Source organism: Saccostrea cucullata, unplaced genomic scaffold, assembly GCF_032062105.1.
Source record: "Saccostrea cucullata isolate Sc308-1 unplaced genomic scaffold, CSIRO_AGI_Scuc_v1 ctg2210, whole genome shotgun sequence".
Taxonomy (NCBI): Eukaryota; Metazoa; Mollusca; class Bivalvia; order Ostreida; family Ostreidae; genus Saccostrea; species Saccostrea cuccullata.
In genome coordinates, this window is record NW_026936750.1 from 39,135 (window position 1) to 53,601 (window position 14,467).

A 14,467-nucleotide genomic window follows, 5' to 3' on the forward strand; every position below is an offset into this window, starting at 1 on the left:
GATTCATGGTGAAGAGAAGCTGACTAGTAGACTTGTATAAAACTCTAAAGTTAATTTACTTTGTTCTTTTCAATGAAAAGCGAAAATAACGAATTGTGTTCAATGTTGAAAAAATAACGAATTGTGTTCAATGTTGAAAAAATAATCAAATTTTCTTTATCGGCTTCTTGCAAATGCCATACGATAGAGTTCAATTATCGATGTCATTAAAATTACAAGTATGCATCGTGTTTCATTCACCTAATGGATATCGAACATCACCAATTAACACCTAAGATACAAAAGAATTGAAATGAATAACGGGTTTATCCGACCAATCACCGTATCTCACGTAAGGGTTAATGTACGAGTAGCGCTCCATTCCTTAAAAGTAATGGAGCCGAGGCCCATTACTTTTATGTATTGGAGCGCTACGAGTATATTAACCCGCGTAAAATCCGCCTTTCTGAATGCTTGTTTTTATTGTTAGTTAATAAATAATAAAGAATATTTATATGATACATTGTAAATACTTTTTACATATTAGTAGTATTATTTATATATAATATAGAAAGAAAAACTAAAAGTAATGTACTGAAGTTAATCTAAACCCATGTCTCTCAACAGCCTCGTTAGCTCAGTGAAATGAGCTACGGACTGCCATGGTGAGGGTACCGGGTTCGATTCTTATCATGGGTGATCTTATTTTCTTACTGTGAAACTAACCTTTACAATTTTCTAAACTCTTCTCTAAAATTTTCTAAGTTCTTTCCTTGGTAGAGGCGCGGAAAGGAGAAAAAGACCATAACAAATTCCGTTTTCAATGTAATTTGCAACTCTCCATTCCTTAAAAGTAATGGAGCGCTCAAACAAAAGAATGACGTCACAGGTGGATTTTACTAAATGATAACAATAGAAGCACCTGTGCTGGAGGTGATTTATGACTAATACCACCACGGTTATAAGAAGTGAGTTACCTTTCCGCTTTTCACCAGTTTCCGTCATACTACGCAACAATCATGTCATTTCAATATCAGTTTTGCGGTTTATTACATACTACCAACTTTGCACTAATGGGACATCTACGAAGCGCGTACACGGTGTTTGAAAACTGCAAATATTGCGGGGCGTCTTTTTTGCACACGGAATTAGAAAACCACATCAGAACGTTTCATGCAGATGGAAAGACAATGTGTTCGTTTTGTAAAAAGAAATTTACTATCATCGGATTTACGAACACCATCAAAGAAAGGTATGATTTTTCCAAATTTTATAATTTCTTACCAATGATAATAGAGTATATTTCATTTCAAACTAGTGCTAATTGTAACGGGGACCGTTACAGATGTTCCCCAAACGCTCCCCAACTCCCTGTTGGTGCCATATTACCTGAAATCTCTATTAAATAAGAAATACTTTATGGAATTTAGACTTAATCAAAGTCTTCCCACTGACCCAGAAATATACAAAATATATTTAAAAATAGGCATTGCACGCGTGTTCATGTGCGTAACGATCATATTATCTTGTCTACACTATCTAAAATTTTAATATACTTAATATCAAAGCATTTAATCCAAAAGTATTAAAAAATACACTCATTCGAGTGTATTTTTAATTTTACTCATTTCACGTGCACGCACGTGCAAGTACGTGCATAATGACTACACCTTCTTTTAGGAGTCCCTTATATTTATCTATGTTCCAAATCCCATCCTGTTTCTTTGAAAAACAAAGGAGTTATAGCCATTTGAAGTTTCAGCCAATCACATTGCAGCACACATGCATGCGCGTGATTTCATAAATTTTTATCTTTATCGTATTGAAGGGTATCTAAATGAATGACAATATTTTAAAATTCCAAACATTTCGTCAAAAAACAAAGGAGATATAGCCATATAAAGTTTCAGCCAATCAGATTGCAGCACACGTGCATGCGCGTGATTTCATGATTTTTTTTCTATATCATATTTTAGGATATCCTAATGCATGACTATGTTTTAAATTTTAAAGCATTTCGTCAAAAAACAAAGAAGATATAGCCATTTAAAGTTTCAGCCAATCAGATTGCAGCACGCGCGCATGCGCATGCTTTCATGAAAAATTTTATATATCATGCTGTAGATCTTCATAATGTAGGACTATGTTCAAAATTTCAAAGGATTGTGACAAGAAACAAGAAAGATATTGAGACTTTAGTTTCAGCCAATCAGAGCGAAACGCACGTGCATGCGCGTGAGATCTTGCTATTTTGACCATGCCATCTTGTCTATACTACTAATGTATCCTTATATTACGAGTTTCAAAAAAATCATCAAAAAAAAAGAAAAGTTATAGCAATATCTATGATATTGGTCATTTCTCGTGTTGCACGTGTGCGCTCTTGCAAGCACGTGCGCGCAAAATGACCTTCGTTGGGCAAATCTACATAACATGTCTACTGACCCTAAAAACATTTTACCTTAGTCGGATGTGTAGTTTACAAGATCACTCGTGGACAAAATTTTCCCAGGAAGAATAATAATAATAACTAGAAACGATCTCGTTGCGAGCAACGAGTAGGTCTTCCGTACGAATTTTCAAATAGAAGAGATAATTTCACTATGATCTTTGTTAATACATGATGTTATCAAGATTCCCTAATTTGATTTATTTTGTTTGATTTATATATCATCAGACGTCTATAGTTGAAAGTCTGTTGGCCCCTCTAGGCCCTTTATTTGACGGGTCAGCCCCTTTTTCTTCATATGAAATGACGAGGCTTTGGATTTTAAAGACTTTTTGTTCAAACAACTTTTCAGAATTTCTTCTCGTTTTCGAGCTGTGTAAAATAGAAATATTTTGGGGTCAGCCCTTAATGGGGTCTTTTTTCGAAAATTTAATGGTTGTATATATTTTAGAATACGACTCTGAACATCTTTTATTCAATACTGCTTATTAAAATATTTCTCCCTTTGGAGATATAAAGAATCAAAGATTTAGCATTTTTTTCCTCTTATGACCCCCTAGTTACGTAACTATGATCACAATTGTTCAATATATTGTTGCAGATCGTAAAGATAAACATTTTTGCTTCAGTAATTAACAACAAAATATTGTTCATTAAAGAGATATCAATAAAAGACTTTCGGCCCTTCTGAGACCCTAATTTGAGGAATCAGCCCCCTTTTTTTGGTATAATATGAAAGCTCTTAACATTCTGCGTAACTTCTCTTCAATATGTTTTAACAAATTGTGAACAGGTAAGACGATATGAAACAAAATGTGTCAAATTTTGTGAGATGTTTCTGAGACATTTTTTTGGCCCGACCGAGCTCCGATACCTTTTGCGCCAGAAAAATTTGGACACCTATATACAACTCAACAAACCTTCCTTTACTTTCACTGATAATCTTGACTCAGTATCCTTAGTCGTTTAGGAGGAGTAATCTGGACAAGCCGACCCTCTTAAAATCAGAAAATCGTTCATATCTCACGACCGGAAGTGACGACGTACTTATAAAAAAATTCCAATAAGGTTCAGACCAATATCTATCAGATCTGAAAGTTTCGTGAAAATCGACCGAGCCGTTTCCGAGAACTCGCGTGCACAAAAATCGGTAAGAAAAAAAATAATAATAGGGAAAAAGAAACCGAACGAAAACAATAAGGTCTTCCGTTGGAAACGGAAGACCTTAACTAGTGCTAATTGTAACGGGGACCGTTACAGATGTTCCCCAAACGCTCCCCAACTCCCTTTTGGTGCCATATTCCCTGTAAGCTTCATTTGTTAACACAAACTCTATGCATTTGAAATTTTAACAATGTTTACCCAGAAATGTACCATGCTCATTCAAATTTTAGCATTGCATGTGTGCGCATGTGAAGGCATATACGTAATGACCATATCATCTTGTCTACACAATCTATATATTTCAATATACTAAATATTAAAGTATTTAATCCAAAAGTATTAAAAAATTCGCTCATTCAAGTGTATTTCTGATTTTACCCATTTCACGTGCACGCACGTGCATACATGAACATGGTGACCATACCTTCTTGCAGAAGTTCATTAAATCTATCTATGTTCTAAATCCCATCCCGTTTGGTTGAAAACCAAGGGAGTTAAAACTGTTTAAAGTTTCAGCCAATCAGATTGCAGCGTACATACACGCACATGTATGCATGTGCATGGAGACCATACCTTCTTGTAAAAGTCCATTATATATATATATATATATATATATATATATATATATATATATATATATATATATATATATATATATGTTCCAAATTCCATCCTGTTTGGTTGAAAACCAAGGAAGTTATAACTGTTTAAAGTTTCAGCCAATCAGATTGCAGCTCACGTACACGCACGTGTATGCATGTGCATGGTGACCATACCTTATTGTAGAAGTCCATTTAATATATCTATGTTCCAAATCCCATCCTGTTTGGTTGAAAACCAAGGGAGTTATAGCTTTTTAAAGTTTCAGCCAATCAGATTGCAGCTCACGTACACGAACGTGTATGCATGTGCATGGTGACCATACCTTTTTTTAAAAGTCCATTTAATATATCTATGTTCCAAATCCCATCCTGTTTGGTTAAAAATCAAGGGAGTTATAGCTATTTAAAGTTTCAGCCAATCAGATTGCAGCGCACGTGCATGCACGTGTTTTCATGATAATTTCTATATATCATGTTGTAGGATATCCTAATGCATGGCTATGTTCAAAATTTCAAAGGATCTCCTCAAAAAACAAGAAAGATATAGAGACTTTAGTTTCAGCCAATCAGAGCAAAGCGCACGTACATGCGCATGAGATCTTGCTATTTTGACCATGTCATATTGTCTATATTACTAATATATCCTTACATTATGAGTGTCAAAGCATTTCATCAAAAATTAAAAAAGTTACGCCTATATCAATTAAATCGGTCATTTTACATGTTGCACGTGCGCGCTCTTGCAAGCACGTGCGCGCAAAATGACCTTTGTTCGGCAAATCTACATAACATGTCTATTGACCCTAAAAACATTTTACCTTAGTCGGATGTGTAGTTAACAAGATCACTCAAGGACAAAATTTTCCCAGGAATAATAATAATAATAATAATAACTAGAGCAAAGCTCGTTGCAAAGCAACGAGTAGGTCTTCCGTCCTGTTTGACCAAAGTAGCTTTAGAATTAACACCCAAAAATGCTTTGAATCCTCTAAAGCTAAGTTAATTAATGCAAAAATAAGCTAAATTCTACTACTTCTGCTTTGACCGGAAGTATCAACGGCGGACAGAAAATTAATTTTTAAGCTCCCAGAGTCATATGTTACCCAAAAACTTGTCAAGAACGGCAAAAATACGCGTTTTTCGACTACTTCCGGTTTCGCCGGAAGTGACGACGCTGGACGCATTTGGACGACTGCAATATATTAAACTTGACATTTTGAACAACTTTGCTTCTTTGACGTATTACAAATTCTCAATACTTTTTAAGATATGAAGGAAAAGCTTTCGGTCCCTCCAGGCCCTTAAATTTAGGGGCCAGCCCTATTTTCTAGATATCATTTGAAAGATCTTTTAATTCTACACTTCTTTTGTTCTACATGTTTTAACAAAATATTTCTAAGTAAAAAGTTATCGTTGAAAAGGTTTCAAAATTTTTGAAATTCGCGACAGGACTATTTTTTGGCCATAACGAGCTTCCGTACACAGCAATTTCAGTGAATATGAAAAACGTTCCGCACAACTACATTTATTGCTCTATTATCACTGAAAATCTCAAATTTCTATCTTAAGCCGTTTTCGAGAAAACTCGCGGACAAACTAACCCCCTAAAATTCACTAAAATGCAAAAATTGCGGAACCGGAAGTGACGTCATCAAAATTAAAAAATATATGTCTAGATTTTTTTATGTTCCATCATCCCTGAAAGTTTCATGAAAATCGAGCGAGCCGTTTCCGAGAACTCGCGTGCACAAAATCGTAAGAAAAAAAGAAAAAAAACTGTGGAAAAGAAACCTAAGAATAACAGAAAGGTCTTCCGTTGGAAACGGAAGACCTTAACAAGTGCTAATTGTAACGGGCACCGTTACAGATGTTCCCCAAACGCTCCCAGCTCCCTTTTGGTGCCGTATTCCCTGTAAGCTTCATTAAATAAGACAAATTCTGTGCATTTTGACTTTAACAACGTTTTCCCAGAAGGATACCAATTATGTTCAAACTTTATCATTGAACCCGTGCACATGTGAATGCTTGTGCGTTATAACCATATCATCTTATCTACACTCTCTACATATTTTTTAATATACTACATGTATATATTAAAGCATTCAGTCCAAAATTATTTTAAAAAACATTCATTCAAGTGTATTTTTAATTACACTCGTTCAAATGCACGCACGTGCTTCCACGTGCATAATGACCATACCTTCTTGAAGGAGTCCCTGATATTTATCAATGTTCTAAATATCATCATGTTTGGTTGGAAAACAAGGGAGTTATTGCAATTTCAAGTTTAAGCCAATCAGATTGCAGCACACGTGCATGCGCGTGATTTCATGAATTTTATTCTATATCTTACCGGAGAATATCCTTATGAATGACTATTTTTTAAATTCCAAACCATTTCGTCAAAAGACAAAGGAGATATAGCCATTTTAAATTTCAGCCAATCAGATTGCAGCACACGTGCATGCGCGTGTTTTCTTGAAATTTTTTGTATATCATATTGCAGGACATCCTAATGTATAAATATATTTTAAATTTCAAAGCATTTCGTCAAAAAACAAAGGAGATATAGTCATTTAAAGTTTCAGCCAATCAGATTGCAGCACACGTGCATGTGCGTGATTTCATAAAATGTTTTCTATATCATATTGTAAGATATCAGAATTAATAACTATGTTTAAAATTTGAAAGCATTTCGTCAAAAAACAACAGAGAAATTACGAATTTTGTTTCAGCCAATCAGAGCAAAGCTCACGTGCATGCGCGTGAGTTCGTGCTAATTTGACAATATCACGAGATTGACACTATTAATATATCTTTATGTAATGAGTTTCAAAGCATTTCATCAAAAAATGTTAAAGTTATAGCTATATAAAGTATGTCAGTCATTTCACTCACTTCACGCACACGCACGTGCAGGCGTATGCGCGCAAAATGACCTTCGTTCCGCACACCTACACTACACATCTATTAACCCTAAAAAGGTTTTAGCTCAGTTGGGTGAACAGTTTCTGAGAACACTCGCGGACAAAAAAAGTCCGGAGAAGAAATAAGAAGAAAAAAGAATAATAACTAGAGCCGAGCTCGTTGCAAAGCAACGAGTAGGTCTTCCGTCCTGTTTGACCGGAAGTAACTTTAATTTTGAAAAAAAAAGAGTAATGAAGTCCAAAAATTGTTTAACCCTCCAAATCAATGTTAATTATTGCAAAATTAAGCTATTTTTTGCTACTTCCGGTGTGACCGGAAGTGACGACAATGGACGGGAAATTAAATTTTATGCTTCCAGTGACATATGTTACCTTAAAACTTGTCAAGAACGGCAAAAATATGCATTTTGGACTACTTCCGGTTTGACCGGAAGTGACGTCGCTGGACGTATTTTGACGACGCCAATAAATGAAACTTGACATTTTGAACAACTTTGCTTCTTTGATGTATTACAAATTCTCAATACTTTTTGAGATATAAAGGAAAATCTTTCGGCCCCCTTAGGTCCTTAATTTTAGGGGCCAGCCCTTTTTCCAAGATATCATTTGAAAGATCTTTGGATTCTACGCTTCTTTTGTTCTATATGTTTCAACAAAATATTTCCAGGTAAATAGATATCATAGAAAAAGTGTCAAAAATTTTGAAATTTGCGATAGGACTTTTTTCGGGCCATAGCGAGCGCCGACGTGCGGCACTTCCGGTAAAAATGAAATACATTCCGCAAATCTACAGACATAGGTCTACCAGACCTGAAAGTATCACGTGTCTATTAAAAGCCGTTTAGGAGAAATCGTGCGGACAAACCGACCCTCAAAAAACCATTAAAGTGCTGATAACTCTGGACCGGAAGTGACGTCATCAAAACGAAAAAAAACGCATAAGGTTCAAGTGATGTTACATAAGTCCTGAAAGTTTCATGGAAATCCATCAAGCCGTTTTCGAGAAATCGCGTGCACAAAATCGGTAAGAAAAAAAAAAACAATAATAATAATAAAAGTGAAAAAGAAACCTAAGAATAACAAGAAGGTCTTCCGCTGAAGACGGAAGACCTTAACTAGTGCTAATTGTAACGGGGACCGTTACAGATGTTCCCCAAACGCTCCCCAACTCCCTTTTGGTGCCATTTTCCCTGTAAGCTTCATTAAATAAGACAAACTTTATGCAATTGAGACTTTAACAACGTTTACCCAGAAGGGTACCAAGTTCCTTCAAATTTTAGCATTGCACGCGTGCGCATGTGAATGCATGTGCATAATGACCATATCATCATGTCTACACACTCGATATATTTTAATATACTAAATATTAAAGTATTTAATCCAAAAGTATTAAAAAAATACGCTTATTCACGTGTATTTTTGATTTTACTCATTTCACTTGCACACACGTGCATACATGAGCATGGTGACCATTCCTTCTTGTAGAAGTCCATTTCATCTATCTATGTTCTAAATCCCACTCCGTTTGGTTGATAACCAAGGGAGTAATAACTGTTTAAAGTTTCTTGCAGATTGCAGCGCACGTACACGCATGTGTATGGATGTGCACGGTGACCATATCTTCTTGTAAAAGTCCATTACATCTATCTATGTTCCAAATCCCATCCTGTTTAACTCAAAACTAAGGGAGTTATAGGTATTTAAAGTTTCAGCCAATCAGATTGCAGCGCACGTACACGCACATGCATGGATGTGCATGATGACCATACCTTCATGTAGAAGTCTATTATATCTATCTATATTCCAAATCCCATCCTGTTTGGTTGAAAACCAAGGGAGTTATAGCTGTTTAAAGTTTCAGCCAATCAGATTGCAGGGCACGTGCATGCACGTGTTTTCATGTTAATTGTTATATATCAAGTTGTAGAACATCCTAATGCCTGGCTATGTTCAAAATTTCAAAGGATTTCATCATAAAACAAGAAGGATATTGAGACTTTAGTTTCAGCCAATCAGAGCGAAGCGCACGTGCATGCGCATGAGATCTTGCTATTTTGATCATGTCATATTGTCTATGCTACTAATATATCCTTATATTATGAATTTCATAACATTTCGTCAAAAATTGAAAAAGTTATGTTGATATCAGTTATATTCATCATCTCTGGTGTTGCACGTGCGCGCTCTTGCAAGCACGTGCGCGCAAAATGACCTTCGATCCGCAAATCTACATCACATGTCTACTGACCCTAAAAACATTTTACCTTAGTCGGATGTGTAGTTTACAAGATCATTCGCGGACAAAATTTTCCCGAGAAGAAAAATAATAATAATAATAATAACAAACCGAGTAAAAACAATATGTTCCCCAACTTCGTTTGGGGAACATAACTAGTGCTAATTGTAACGGGAACCGTTACAGATGTTCCCCAAACGCTCCCCAACTCCCTTCTCGTGCCATATTCCCTGTAAGTTTCATTAAAGAAGGCAAAATCTATGCATTTAAGACGGCAACAACGTGTTCCCAAAAGTATACCAAGTATTTCAAATTTAAGCAATGCAGGCGTGCGCATGTGATTGCATGAATGTAATGACGATATCATCTTGTCTACACTATTTTACTCATATGCACGTGCACGCACGTGCATGATGACCATACCTTCTTGAAGGAGTGCATTATGTCTGTCTATGTTCTTAATTCCATCTTGTTTGGTTGATAAAACAAGGGAGTTATAGCCATTTAAAGTTTAAGCCAATCAGATTGCAGCGCACGTGCATGCGCATGTTTCCATGACAATTATTATATATCATATTGTAGGTCATCTTAAAGTATGCCTATGTTTTAAATTTCAAAGCATTTTGTAAAAAAAAACAGAAAAGATATTGAGATTTTTGTTTCAGCCAATCAGAGCAAAGCGCACGTGCACGCACGTGCATGCATGTGAATGTTGACCATACCATCTTGTAGGAGTTCTTTATGTCTATCTATGTTCTAAATCCCATGCTGTTTGGTTTAAAACCAAGGGAGTTATAGTCATTTAAAGTTTCAGCCAATCAGATTGCAGCTCACGTGCATGCGCGTGATTTCATGAAAAATTTTATATATCGTATTGTAGTACATCCTAATACATGTCTATGATATAAGTTTCAAAGCATTTCATCATAAAACAAAAAAGATATTAAGATTTCTGTTTCAGCCAATCAGAGCAAAGCGCACGTGCATGCGCGTGAGTTCATGCAAATTTGACCATGTCATCTTATGTACACAACTTATATATCTTTATATAATGAATTTCAAAACATTTTATCAAGAAATATAAAAGTTACAACCATATTAAATATATCAGTCATTTTACTCATTGCACGCGCCCGCACGTGCAGGCGAATGCGCGCAAAATGACCTTCGTTCGGCACATCTACACAACATGCCTACTAACCCTAAAAAGGTTTTAACTTAGTTTGGTGAACAGTTTCTGAGAACACTTCCGGACAAAAAAGTACCGGAGAAGAAATAAGAAGAAAAAAGAATAATAACTAGTGCTAATTGTAACGGGAACCGTTACAGATGTTCCCCAAACGCTCCCCAACTCCCTTCTCGTGCCATATTCCATGTAAGTTTCATCAAAGAAGGCAAAATCTATGCATTTAAGACGTAAACAAAGTTTTCCCAAAAGTATACCAAGTATTTCAAACTTAAGCAATGCAGGCGTGCACATGTGATTGCATGAACGTAATGACGATATCATCTTGTCTACACTTTTTACTCATTGCACATGCACGCACGTGCATGATGACCATACCTTTCTGTAGGTGTCCATAATATCTGTCTATGTTCTTAATCCCATTGTGTTTGGTTGAAAAACAAGGGATTTATAGCCATTTAAAGTTTAAGCCAATCAGATTGCAGCGCACGTGCATGCACGTATTTTCATGACAATTATCATATATCATATTGTAGGACATCTTAAAGTATGTCTATGTTTTAAATTTCAAAGCATTTTGTAAAAAAACAGAAAAGATATTGAGATTTTTGTTTCGGCCAATCAGAGCAAAGCACATGTGCACGCACGTGCATGCATGTGAATGTTGACCATACCATCTTGTAGGAGTTCCTTATGTCTATCTATGTTCTAAATCTCACGCTGTTTGGTTGAAAACCGAGGGAGTTATAGTCATTTAAAGTTTCAGCCAATCAGATTGCAGCGCACGTGCATGCGCGTGATTTGATGAAAATTTTTATATATCATATTGTAGTACATCCTAATGCATGTCTATGTTATAAATTTCAAAGCATTTCATCATAAAACAAAAAAGATATTAAGATTTCTGTTTCAGCCAATCAGAGCAAAGCGCACGTGCATGCGCGTGAGTTCATGCAAATTTGACCATTTCATCTTATCTACACATCTTATATATCTTTATATAATGAGTTTCAAAACATTTTATCAAAAAATATAAAAGTTACAACCATATTAAATATATCAGTCATTTTTCTCATTGCACGCGCCCGCACGTGCATGCGAATGCGCGCAAAATGACCTTCGTTCGGCACATCTACACAACATGCCTACTAACCCTAAAAAGGTTTTAACTTAGTTTGGTGAACAGTTTCTGAGAACACTTCCGGACAAAAAAGTACCGGAGAAGAAATAAGAAGAAAAAAGAATAATAATAATAATAATAACTAGGGCTAATTGTAACGGGAACCGTTACAGATGTTCCCCAAACGCTCCCCAACTCCCTTTTGTGCCATATTCCGTGTAAGCTTCATTAAATAAGACAAACGCGATACATTTAAGATTTTAACAAAATTTTCCCAGAGGTAATCAATTTCAGCATTGCACGCATGCGCATTTGAATGCATGTGCGTAATGACCATATCATCTTGTCTACACTAATCATATATTTTAATATACTAAATATTACAGCATTTAATCCAAAAATATGTTTAATCTAGTGTATTTGTAATTTTACTCATTTCACGTGCACGCACGTGCATGCATGTGCATTATGACCATACCCTTTTGTAGGAGTCTATAATGTCTATCTAAGTTCTGAATCCCATGCTGTTTGGTTGAAAACCAAGGGAGTTATAGCCATTTAAAGTTTAAGCCAATCAGATTGCAGCGCACGTGCATGCGCGTGATTTGATGAAAATTATTATATATCATATTGTAGGATATCCTAAAGCATGTCTATATTTTAAATTTCAAAGCATTTCGTCAAAAAACAAAAAAGATATTGAGAATTTTGTTTCAGCCAATCAGAGCGAAGTGCACGTTCATGCACGTGCAAGCATGCTCATGATGACCATACCTTCTTGTAGGAGTCCATTACGTCTGTCTATGTTCTAAATCCCATGCTGTTTGGTTGAAAAACAAGGGAGTTATAGCCATTTAAAGTTTTAGCCAATCAGATTGCAGCGCACGTGCATGCGCGTAATTTCATGACAATTTCTATATATCATATTGTAGAACATCCTAAAGTATGCCTATGTTTTAAATTTCATAGTATTTCGTCAAAAAACAGAAAAGATATTGAGATTTTTGTTTCAGCCAATCAGAGCGAAGCGCACGTGCATGCGCGTGAGTTCGTGCTAATTTGACAGTGTCACATTATCTACACTATTAATATATCTTTAAATAATAAGTTTCAAATCATTTCATTAAAAAATGTAAAAGTTATAGCTATATTAAGTAAACAAGTCATTTCACGTGTTGCACGCGCACGCACGTGCATGCGTATGCGCGCAAAATGACCTTCGTTCCGCACACCTACACTACACACCCATTAACCCTAAAAAGGTTTTAGGTCAGTTGGGTGAACAGTTTCTGAGAACACTCGCGGACAAAAAAGTACCGGAGAACAAATAAGAAAAAAAATAATAATAATAATAATAAGAAACCGAGTAAAAACAATATGTTCCCAAACTCCGTTTGGGGAACATAATAATAATAATAATAAGAAACAGAGTAAAAACAATATGTTCCCCAACTTCGTTTGGGGAACATAATAATAACTAGAAACGATCTCGTTGCGAGCAACGAGTAGGTCTTCCGTCCGAATTTTCGAATAGACGATATATTTTCACGATCTTTGTTAATACATGATGATATCAAGACTCCCTAATTTGATTTATTTTGTTTGATTTATGTATCATCAGACGTCTACAGATGAAAGTCTGCTGGCCCCTTTAGGCCCATTATTTGAAGGGTCAGTCCTTTTTTCTTCATATGAAATGATGAGGCTCTGGATTTTAAAGACTTTTTGTTCAAACAACTTTTCAGAATTTCTTCTCGTTTTTGAGCTGTGCAGAATAGAAATATTTAGGGGTCAGCCCTTAATGGGGCCTTTTTCGAAAATTAAATGGTTGTATATTTTCTAGAATACGATTCTGAACATCTTTTATTCAATACTGCTTATCAAAATATTTCTCCCTTTTGAGATTTAAAGAATCACAGATTTAGCATTTTTTCTCTTATGACCCCTAATTACGTAACTATGATCACAATTGTTCAATATATTGTTGCAGATCGTAAAGATAAACATTTTTGCTTCAGTAATTTATAACAAAATATTGTTCATTAAAGAGATATCAATAAAGGACTTTTGGCCCTTCTGAGACCCTAATTTGAGGAATCAGCCCCCTTTTCTTGGTATAATATGAAAGCTCTTAACATTCTGCTTAACTTCTCTTCAATATGTTTTAACAAACTGTGAACAGGTAAGACGATATGAAACAAAAGGTGTCAAATTTCGTGAGATGTTTCTGAAACATTTTTTTGGCCCGACCGAGCTCCCGTACCTTTTGCGCCAGAAAAATTTGGAGACCCGTATACAACTCAACAAACCTTCCTTTACTTTCACTGATAATCTTGACTCAATATCTTAAGTCGTTTAGGAGGAGTTATCTGGACAAGCCGACCCTCTTAAAATCAGTAAATCGTTCATATCTCACGACCGGAAGTGACGACGTACTTATAAAAAATTTCCAATAAGGTTCAGATCAATATCTATCAGGTCTGAAAGTTTCGTGAAAATCGACCGAGCCGTTTCCGAGAACTCGCGTGCACAAAAATCGGTAAGAAAAAAAAAAAATAATAATAATAGGGAAAAAGAAACCGACCGAAAACAATAAGGTCTTCCGTTGGAAACGGAAGACCTTAATAATAATAATAATAAGAAACAGAGTAAAAACAATATGTTCCCCAACTTCGTTTGGGGAACATAATAATAAGAAACAGAGTAAAAACAATATGTTCCCCAACTTCGTTTGGGGAACATAATAAGAAACAGAGTAAAAACAATATGTTCCCCAACTTCGTTTGGGGAACATAATTACGGGG